This window comes from Equus asinus, chromosome X (assembly GCF_041296235.1).
Source record: "Equus asinus isolate D_3611 breed Donkey chromosome X, EquAss-T2T_v2, whole genome shotgun sequence".
Classification (NCBI taxonomy): domain Eukaryota; kingdom Metazoa; phylum Chordata; class Mammalia; order Perissodactyla; family Equidae; genus Equus; species Equus asinus.
In genome coordinates, this window is record NC_091820.1 from 59,021,670 (window position 1) to 59,030,566 (window position 8,897).

Sequence of the window (8,897 nt, forward strand, 5' to 3'; positions counted from 1 at the left end):
ATGCCAGTAAGGGGTAATGTTTCATTTTTCTCTATGATATTTTCTTTGGCTTAAGTTTTTGGCAGTTTTATTATGATGTATCTGACCGTGCATTTCTTTGTGTTTATCCTTTTTGAAATTTTCTTAGTTTTTTGAATCTGTAGGTGTATGTTTATTGCCAAACTTTGGAAGTTTTCAGTCATTAATTTTTTTCAAATATTTTCAGTCCCACACTTTTTATCCTATCCTTCTGTTACTGTCTTGTAGTTCCCTTAGCCTTTGTACGTTTATGCATTTATGTTCAATATTTTCTCTATCAGTATTGGATAGTTTCTGTTTATCTCTTTAAGTTCCTTTGCCATCTGCATTGTGCTGTTGATTCTGTCCATTTATTTTTTAATTTTAGTTATTGTATTTTTTTTTTTTAAGGAAGATTAGCTCTGAGCTAACATCTGTTACCAGTCCTCCTCTTTTTGCTGAGGAAGACTGGCCCTGAGCTAACACCCGTGCCCTCTTCCTCCACTTTATATGTGGGACACCTGTGCCAGCCTGGCTTGCCAAGTGGTGTCATGTCCGTACCCGGGATCCAAACTGGTGAACCCGGGCTGCCAAAGCAGAACATGCACACTTAACCACTGTGCCGCCGGACCAGCCCCTAGTTATTGTATTTTTAACTTTAAAATTTCCATTTGTTCTTTATGTCATTTATTGACAAGATTTTCTACTTCAGTATTTGTTGCAAGAATGTTGTGATTGAACATTTTATAACAGTTGTTTTAAAATCTTTATCAGTTAATTTCAAGATCTGTCACATTGTTGACATTTATTATGATTTAATTCATGTTGTGCAATCTTGGAAATAATGCTACAGAAGTAATGCTGTGCTATTCTCTGTGCGTCATATGTACATGATGTTGTTATGTCTTAATATGTGTGATGTTAATTTTGATCCCTTGGTTAAAGTGTATCAGTTTTCCACTGTAAAGTTACTGCTTTTCCCTTTCACTTTTATATGCTTTGAGATCATGCAGATGTCATGTTTCTCATCATACTTTCACCCACTGATTTTATCCATCCATGTTTCTTACCTGCCACAGTGATTATGTTTGTGTTTGTCTCGGTTATTTAGATCTTCCATTATTCCTTCTAGATTTCTTAATTGGAGTTCTACTGTAAGGAAGCACTGTCTTTTCTTCACATTTCCTTTATTTAATGAAATACTTATGTCGGTATGGACTCATCAATATTTCGTTCTTTTGGTTGTAATTCAATACTGTCATTGTTTTATTACTGTGGCTCTGAGGTTTGGCCATTGGACGTTCCTTCACGTTGGCTCCTGTGTCCTTTTGCTGTCTCTCCATGGTTTTTGAGCATTGCTCTGCTTTCTAACACCACAGTATGTTCTAGGCACATCTTGTTTTTTTCCCACCCCAACTCTGGAATCAACCATTTCTCTAAGGAATCTTGGTTCCTGTTATTGGAGAATGGTTTTTAGAAAACAGTATTTGTGTGTTCATTGTTACTGAGGTATCATTGTTTCTAGGCCTTCTCAGTCAACAGAGTTAGGAAATATATCTTTATATCCATATACATAGATGATCCTGTTTCTGTATGTATCCTTTTGTATGTATTTATTTATGTGTGGTTGTGTGTGTTTCATATAAAACCATGAATTTGTATTAATATATCTGATTCCAATTAAAAGCACAGGGTTAATTCTCTTCTAGTCTTCCCATTTTTCTTTTTATTTAAATTTAATTTTTATTGAGTTAATGATAGGTTACAATCTTGTGAAATTTCAGTTGTAAATTATTGTTTGTCAGTCGTGTTGTAGGTGCACCCCTTCACCCTTTGTGCCCACCCCCCACCCCACCTTTCCCCTGGTAGCCACTAATCTGTTCTCTTGGTCTACATTTTTATATTCCTCATATGAGTGGAGTCATACAGAGATTGTCCTTCTTTATCTGGCTTATTTCACTTAACATAATTCCCTCAAGGTCCATCCATGTCATTGTGAATGGGAAGACTTTGTCCTTTTTTATGGCTGAGTAGTATTCCATTGTATATATATACCATATCATCAGTTGCTGGGCACTTAGGTTGGTTCCATGACTTGGCTATTGTGAATAATGCTGCAATGAACATAGGGGTGCATGGGACTTTTGGAATTGCTGATTTCAGGTTCTTAGGATAGATACCCAGTAGTGGGATGGCTGGGTCATAAGGTATTTCTATTTTTAACTTTTTGAGGAATCTCCATACTGTTTTCGATAGTGGCTGCACCAGTTTGCATTCCCACCAACAGTGTATGAGGGTTCCCTTTTCTCCACAGCCTCTCCAACATTTGTCACTCTTGGTTTTGGATATTTTTGCCATTCTAACAGGTATAAGGTGATATCTTAGTGTAGTTTTGATTTGCATGTCCCTGATGATTAGTGATGATAAGCGTCTTTTCATGTGTCTATTGGCTATCCTTATATCTTTGGAGAAATGTCTGTTCATGTCCCCTGCCCATTTTTTGATCGAGTTGTTTGATTTTTTTGTTGTTGAGCTGTGTGAATTCTTTATATATTATGGAGATTAACCCTTTGTCGGATAAATAACTTGTAAATACTTTTTCCCAATTAGTGGGCTGTTTTTTTGTTACAGTCCTGTTTTCCCTTGCCTTGAAGAAGCTCTTTAGTCTGATGAAGTCCCATTTGTTTATTCTTTCTGTTGTTTCCCTGCTCTGAGGAGTTATGGTGGCCGAAAAGATTCTTTTGAAACTGATGTCAAAGATTGTACTGCCTATATTCTCTTCTAGAAGACTTATTGTTTCAGGCCTAATCTTTAGGTCTTTGATCCATTTTGAGTTTATTTTTGTGAATGGTGAAAAAGAATGGTCAATTTTCATTCTTTTACATGTGGCTGTCCAGTTTTCCAAGCACAATTTATTGAAGAGACTTTCTTTTCTACATTGTGGGCCCTCAGCTCCTTTGTCAAAGATTAGCTGTCCATAGATGTGTGGTTTTATTTCTAGGCTTTCACTTCTGTTCCATTGATCTGTGCGCCCATTTTTGTACCAGTTCCCTGCTGTTTTAATTACTGTAGCTTTGTAGTATGTTTTGAAGTCAGGGATTGTGATGCCTCCAGGTGTGTTCTTCTTGCTCAGGATTGCTTTAGCAATTCGGGGTCTTTTGTTGCCCCATAGGAATTTTAGGATTCTTTGTTCAATTTCTGTAAAGAATGTCATTGGGATTCTGACTGGGATAGCGTTGAATCTGTAGATTGTTTTAGGTAGTATGGACATTTTAACTATGTTTATTCTTCCAATCCATGTGCATGGAATGTCTTTCCATCTCTTTATGTCATCATCAATTCCTTTCAAGAAAGTCTTGTACAATACTTGGATATAAGCTTATGTAAACATGTACAGGATCTGTATTCTCGAAATTACTGAATGCTGATAAAAGAAACTAAGGAAAACATAAATAATTGAAGATATTTACCATGCTCATGAATTGGAAAACTCGACATAGTAAAGCTGTCAGTCGTCCGCCACGTGATAAAGGTTTAATAGAATTCCTACTTAAGTACTAGTATGTTTTTATAAATATAGATGAGCTTATTCTAAAATTTATATGAAAGGGCACAGGCCCTAGAATAGCTGAAACAATCTTGAAAAAGAATAAATTAGTGGAATCATTCTGTCTGTTATTAATACCTACTATATACCTGCAGTAATCAAGACAGTGTTATATTGGTGGAGGGATAGATACATAGATCAATGTAACAAAATTGAGTACTCAGAAATAGACAAAAACAATTATGCCCAACTGATTTTTGATGAAAGTGGAAAAACAGTTCAGTAGGCAAAAGAGAGCCTTTTCATCAATGGTGCTTGAGCAATTGGACATCCATAGGCAAAAAAAACGAACCTTGACCGAAGTCTTACACCTTATATAAAAATGAACTGAATGTAATTGTAGACTTAAGTGTAAAACGTAAATCTTAAAACTATAGGCTTCTAGAAGAAAACAAAGTCTTCTGAATCTTGGGCTGGGCGTGGAGTTCACATACTTGACCTCAAAAGCATGACCCATATAACGAAAATTGGTGGATTAAACTTCATGAAAATTAAAAAGTCTTACTTTGGCAAAGACACTGTTAAGAGGATGTACAGAGCAGCAGACTTTATTTGTAAACCATATATCTCATAAGTTACTAGTATTGAGAATATATAAAAAACTGGAAACCAAGTAGTAAAATCCAAGCAGCCAATCCATTTAGAATATGGGCAAAAGACACGAAAGGATATTTCACGGAAGAAGATGGCAAATTAGAAAAGGAAAAGGTGTTCAACACCATTAGTCATTTTTGAATTGCAAATTAAAGCCACAAGGAAATACAGCTACGTATCTATTAGAATGCTAAAATGAAAAATAATAGTAACACAAAGTTTTTTTTTTAATTTATATATATTTAATTAAAATAGAATACACATAAATCAAAAAGAAGAAAAAAATCAGGTTAAGTGTCTCTGCCATTTTGTTTGCAAGGAGGAGTCAGAACATGGTACAAATTACCAGGGAAACATTCTATGACCATGCCAAAGTAGCAAGGTTACATAATCCTAAGAGTAAAATGCCCAAATTAGGTATTATCCCAGTTAATCTAAAAATGAAAGAAGTTTGTCCTATTTCCTATAAGAATTTTTACATTAAGTATATAGTGATTCATTTCTCAGAAAGTGATACCAGGAACTTTTAGAAGAAAGAAGTTTCCATTACACAATGACTAGAAAATCTCAAATGCAACTAAGCAGCTATGCTATAGCTCAGTATCTCCCAGTAAACTGCTCTGGGCTGCTGAACATTTCAGTTAATACAGAACTGCATGGTGGGTTTCAGAAAGGCAGCAGTAGTTACATTTTGGCTTTTATTCTAGATGCTTAGCATAGTTAAGGCGACAGTTTAAGCATATTAAGTGAAGGTAGTTAAAATTTAGTGATAATCTGCACAATCTCTTGCAACCTACATGCACTGTCTAATGCTTACAATGGAATAAAACCAGTGTTACTTAATTGGTGTTTTATACACACACATACACACACAAACACACAGAACTAAAAGAGAAAAAAAAACTATCAAAAGCAATCATTCTGAATGTACTATGGTAAACACAGTAAAAATGCAAATATCCCATAGAACTAAAGTAATTAAACAGTACCACTTGATTTCTAGGATAAAGGTAACTGGTTCTAACACAAAGCTAAGCCTGTATCAGTCATCCTCATCATAATGGCTTGTAAAAGCATCAGGTTTCCAGTAGAGAAACTATTCTATGAAAGTCAGTAAATGTTTTCGAAGTTTCATGTTTGTAAAACCAGGATAAGGCTATACAACTATCTTGAAGTTTGAGCAAGGTATCAGATCAAACAGTAAGACTCCCAGCCATGATGTAAGACAGAAAGGTCCTCATGCAGCATATGCTCTCTGGCTCCTAGAAAGCTTCATGTGCATTATATAAAGTTAAGTTGCCAAAGAAGTAAACTGGAGAAGTTCAGCGAAGTTTCCATTGTGCCATGACTTTTAAACCTCAGGAATGGTGTGATCCATCAGGCTTTTCATAATGCTTGGTGCCATCTGTTTAATAATATGTTCAAAGATAAAAGCAGGCATGATTGTAATAGTAACTACAGTCCCAGATGTTGACAGTATGTCTGCAATTTGAGAGTCCTTCAGCCCAATGACATTCTGTCCATTGATCTCACAGATGTTATGTTCTGTGAGGAGACCATTTCTGGCTGCAGAACTATCTTTCACTATGGATGTTATTTTTCCATTTTTAAAGATAAAACCGACACGTCCAGTACTATCCTTATGCATAGTAATTGTCCGTTCGAAGGGTCTGTCATGAATAGTCCTGGTGGTGATGTTATAGTATAGTTTTGCAAGCTGTTACTATTGGGGGAACGTGGGTAAATAGTAAAAGAGTTATCTTTGTATTTCTTAAAACTGCATGTGAATCTACAATTATCTTAAACGTTTAGTTAAACACACTGGTCTTGAATTCTTGATTTGTCAAACCTCTTTTTCTGTGGACTTCAGGTTTTCTGGACAAGACTTCATTTTAAATGCAAGTGCAATATTAAGTCTGGAGCTCATCTGTTTAGCCAGTTAACTTGTTTTGAACACAACTGAGAATTAGAATAAAAAGGATTTTGAACAGCTAAAAGAGGTTACAGCAATGTCTGTGCACTAGAACTCACATTGAATTCATTTCATTGTTATCTCTCACATGGAGCCTTCAATACATAATTCTAATAAATCTGGTTTCCAAGTCCATGGCAGATTTAGAAGGTAGAAGAGAGGCAATGGCATAATAAATTGATCGTTATTACAAGTGGCAGCTCATGGCCTGACTGCAAGTGAGGAGACATATGTAAAATAGAGTACTCTGGGGCGAGTTAATGTAGAGGACATCCATAAAAGGTTAAGTTATAGTTATATCTTCTGTTTTGTTAAGCAGAAATGTAGGTTATACATTTTAGGATTCCCTTACAAAGTTAAAAAAAAAAGTTTGCTTACAGTCTAAACCCTTGGCTAATTGATAAAAGTGAGCTCAGCTTTTATGATTCCTGGGACAGATGAGAAACTTACTGATTTGGAAATAAGGTAGGGTTTTGGTTTTTTTTTTAATCCCTTGTTTTCCACAAGACACTTAACAAGGTTAAATAATAGTGAAGTTGTCATTGCTTAAACTGGTCCAGCCATCAGTAAGTACTACTGGGAAAGGGCAATAAGCCATACTGGGGTGGTAGCAGATCTAGGGGAACATATTACCTTAGGCGGTGGCCAACAATATACAACAATTTTCAGAGTTTGGGCTCTTCAAAGGATCAGCAAAGTGGGAAGTATTTTCATAATAGTACTAAGTTGTTACTTTCAATTTTCCTGTGCTGACATCTGCACTGATGGCGTCAATAGCGGCAGAAAATCAATCTGCTACTGCCTGATACGAATCAAGGTAGTGGCATCAAACTGTACCAGTAGTCATTTTATTCTTCACCTTGCACCTGTAGTTAAAAAAAAAAAAAGCTAGTTTCTCTTTAAAAATGTCTTTGAGCAGTAAGAGTTACTATTTTTATTGAATATGAACCTTTGAGTACGTCTTAATATTGTGTGATGAAAAGAGAAGTATGCATAAATCTGTAAGCCAAATTATGATTATGGTTATGATGATTAACTTGAGGAAAATCACCTGTAACGTTGTCAGCAAACTGTGCTGCTCACTTTTTTCACTTAGAACATTTTACTTAGAAGAATAACGGAAGACAAACTGTGGTTTTTCATATTTGGTATCAGGCATATATTTTTTTGTAAATAAACGAAGTGAGTTTATTCCTTCAAGGAAAACAACTGATAGTATTTGTTGCCCATCTTAAATTTGAGCTTTCAAACAAAATTTAGAATTTTTGTAAACTTGTATCCACCTGTGTGAGCTTTATAGCTTCCCAATTCTTAAAAGATTTTTTTGATGACATGAGAGATTTTATTGTGTGGTTTTAAAAATATTATTTAATGAATATGCCAACATTTTGAAGATCTGCATTACTCAGTAAACCAGTATTTTCCAAATGACGTCTGTGGGATGTTCCAAAATCATGCATGGGTCAAATATCCATTGAAAAGGCAAGACAAGACCGGTGGATTTTACTATAACAGGGTATGAAAAGTTTGTGGATATGTTTTCAGATTCCTACCTTTCAACTGATCTTTGAGAAGCTACCAATTGTTGAGTTTTGGTATAGTATCAATGAAAAATATTCATAATTATCTGAAAAGATACTAATATACTTTTTCAAGTGCAGATCTGTCAGGCAGGATTTTCTTCATATATTTGAACCCAAGCAGAAAATTTCGTAGTAGCTTGAATACAGAAGCAAATATGAGGCTCCACCTGTGTTTTATTGAGCCAGACATTAAGGAGATTTGCAAAAATATGTAAATATGTATAAAGGAATACCACTCATCACTAATATTATTTGATTTTGAAAATACATTTTCCATAAAAATTTGTTGTGGATGTTAACACGTAATATATATAGTATTTTTAAATTAAATATTAAATTTTTAAGTTAATTACATCAACCAGTTAATTATTAACTAATTAACTATTGATTAATAAGTATCTTAACTATTTAAAAAGCTTTTTAGTTTACTTTGTGATGTAGTAAATAAATCAACTAAAGCTCTTTGGGCCCTCAGTAGTTTTCACAGTGTTAACTCTTATGAAAGCTTCAAAACCGCTGGTCTGAAGTGTATGTTTGGGGGTAGGGGCAGGGCAAATGTGTGCCTGATCTGGCCTGATATTCAGAGAGTTGGCATCCAAATTGGTAGGTAGAACATTTCAGCGGGAAACTTCTAGGTGGTTATGTTGCTCAGGCAGGCAGATATTAGCATGTGGTCCCCTGTAGGTTGGTTCAGATTGGAGCAGGACCCGAACCAAAGGATTGCGGTACAGGGCAAGACTTCTATCCGAACAGGAATGAAGGCTAGTCATATAGACTGACAATAGTAGGTCAAAGGAAAGCTCCAAGTTGGTGGAAGCATGGGTAATCAGGGCCCACCTTTGTGCTGTGTCTCAGAACATCTCTTTCCACATTATTGTCTCTGTCTTATCTTTAAAAGTCTACATAAAGAGGTTACTGAGATTTTGATTGGGATAATATTGAATCTATAAATCAAATAGGGGAGATTTGGTATTTTACTGAGTCTTCTGATTTGTAGACTTAGTATCTCTCCTTATTTATCTAGATTTTATTTGATTTATTGCATTAATGTTTTGTCATTTTTCAGCATCTGCATCCTGTACATATTTTGTTAGATTTACACATAAGAACTTCCTTTTTGGGGGGTGGTACTATAAATTGTATT

At 35.1% G+C, this 8,897-nt stretch overlaps 1 long non-coding RNA gene across 1 annotated transcript in view; it reads right to left on the minus strand.

Moving 5' to 3' along the window:
- Window positions 1–385: 385 nt before the first annotated feature.
- LOC139042751 (uncharacterized) overlaps window positions 386–8,897 on the minus strand; it is a 34,752-nt gene continuing 26,240 nt past the window's right edge. The window contains exon 2 of the long non-coding RNA XR_011499867.1: window positions 386–7,036. This is a non-coding gene — a long non-coding RNA (uncharacterized lncRNA). The remainder of the gene's footprint in view (window positions 7,037–8,897) is intronic.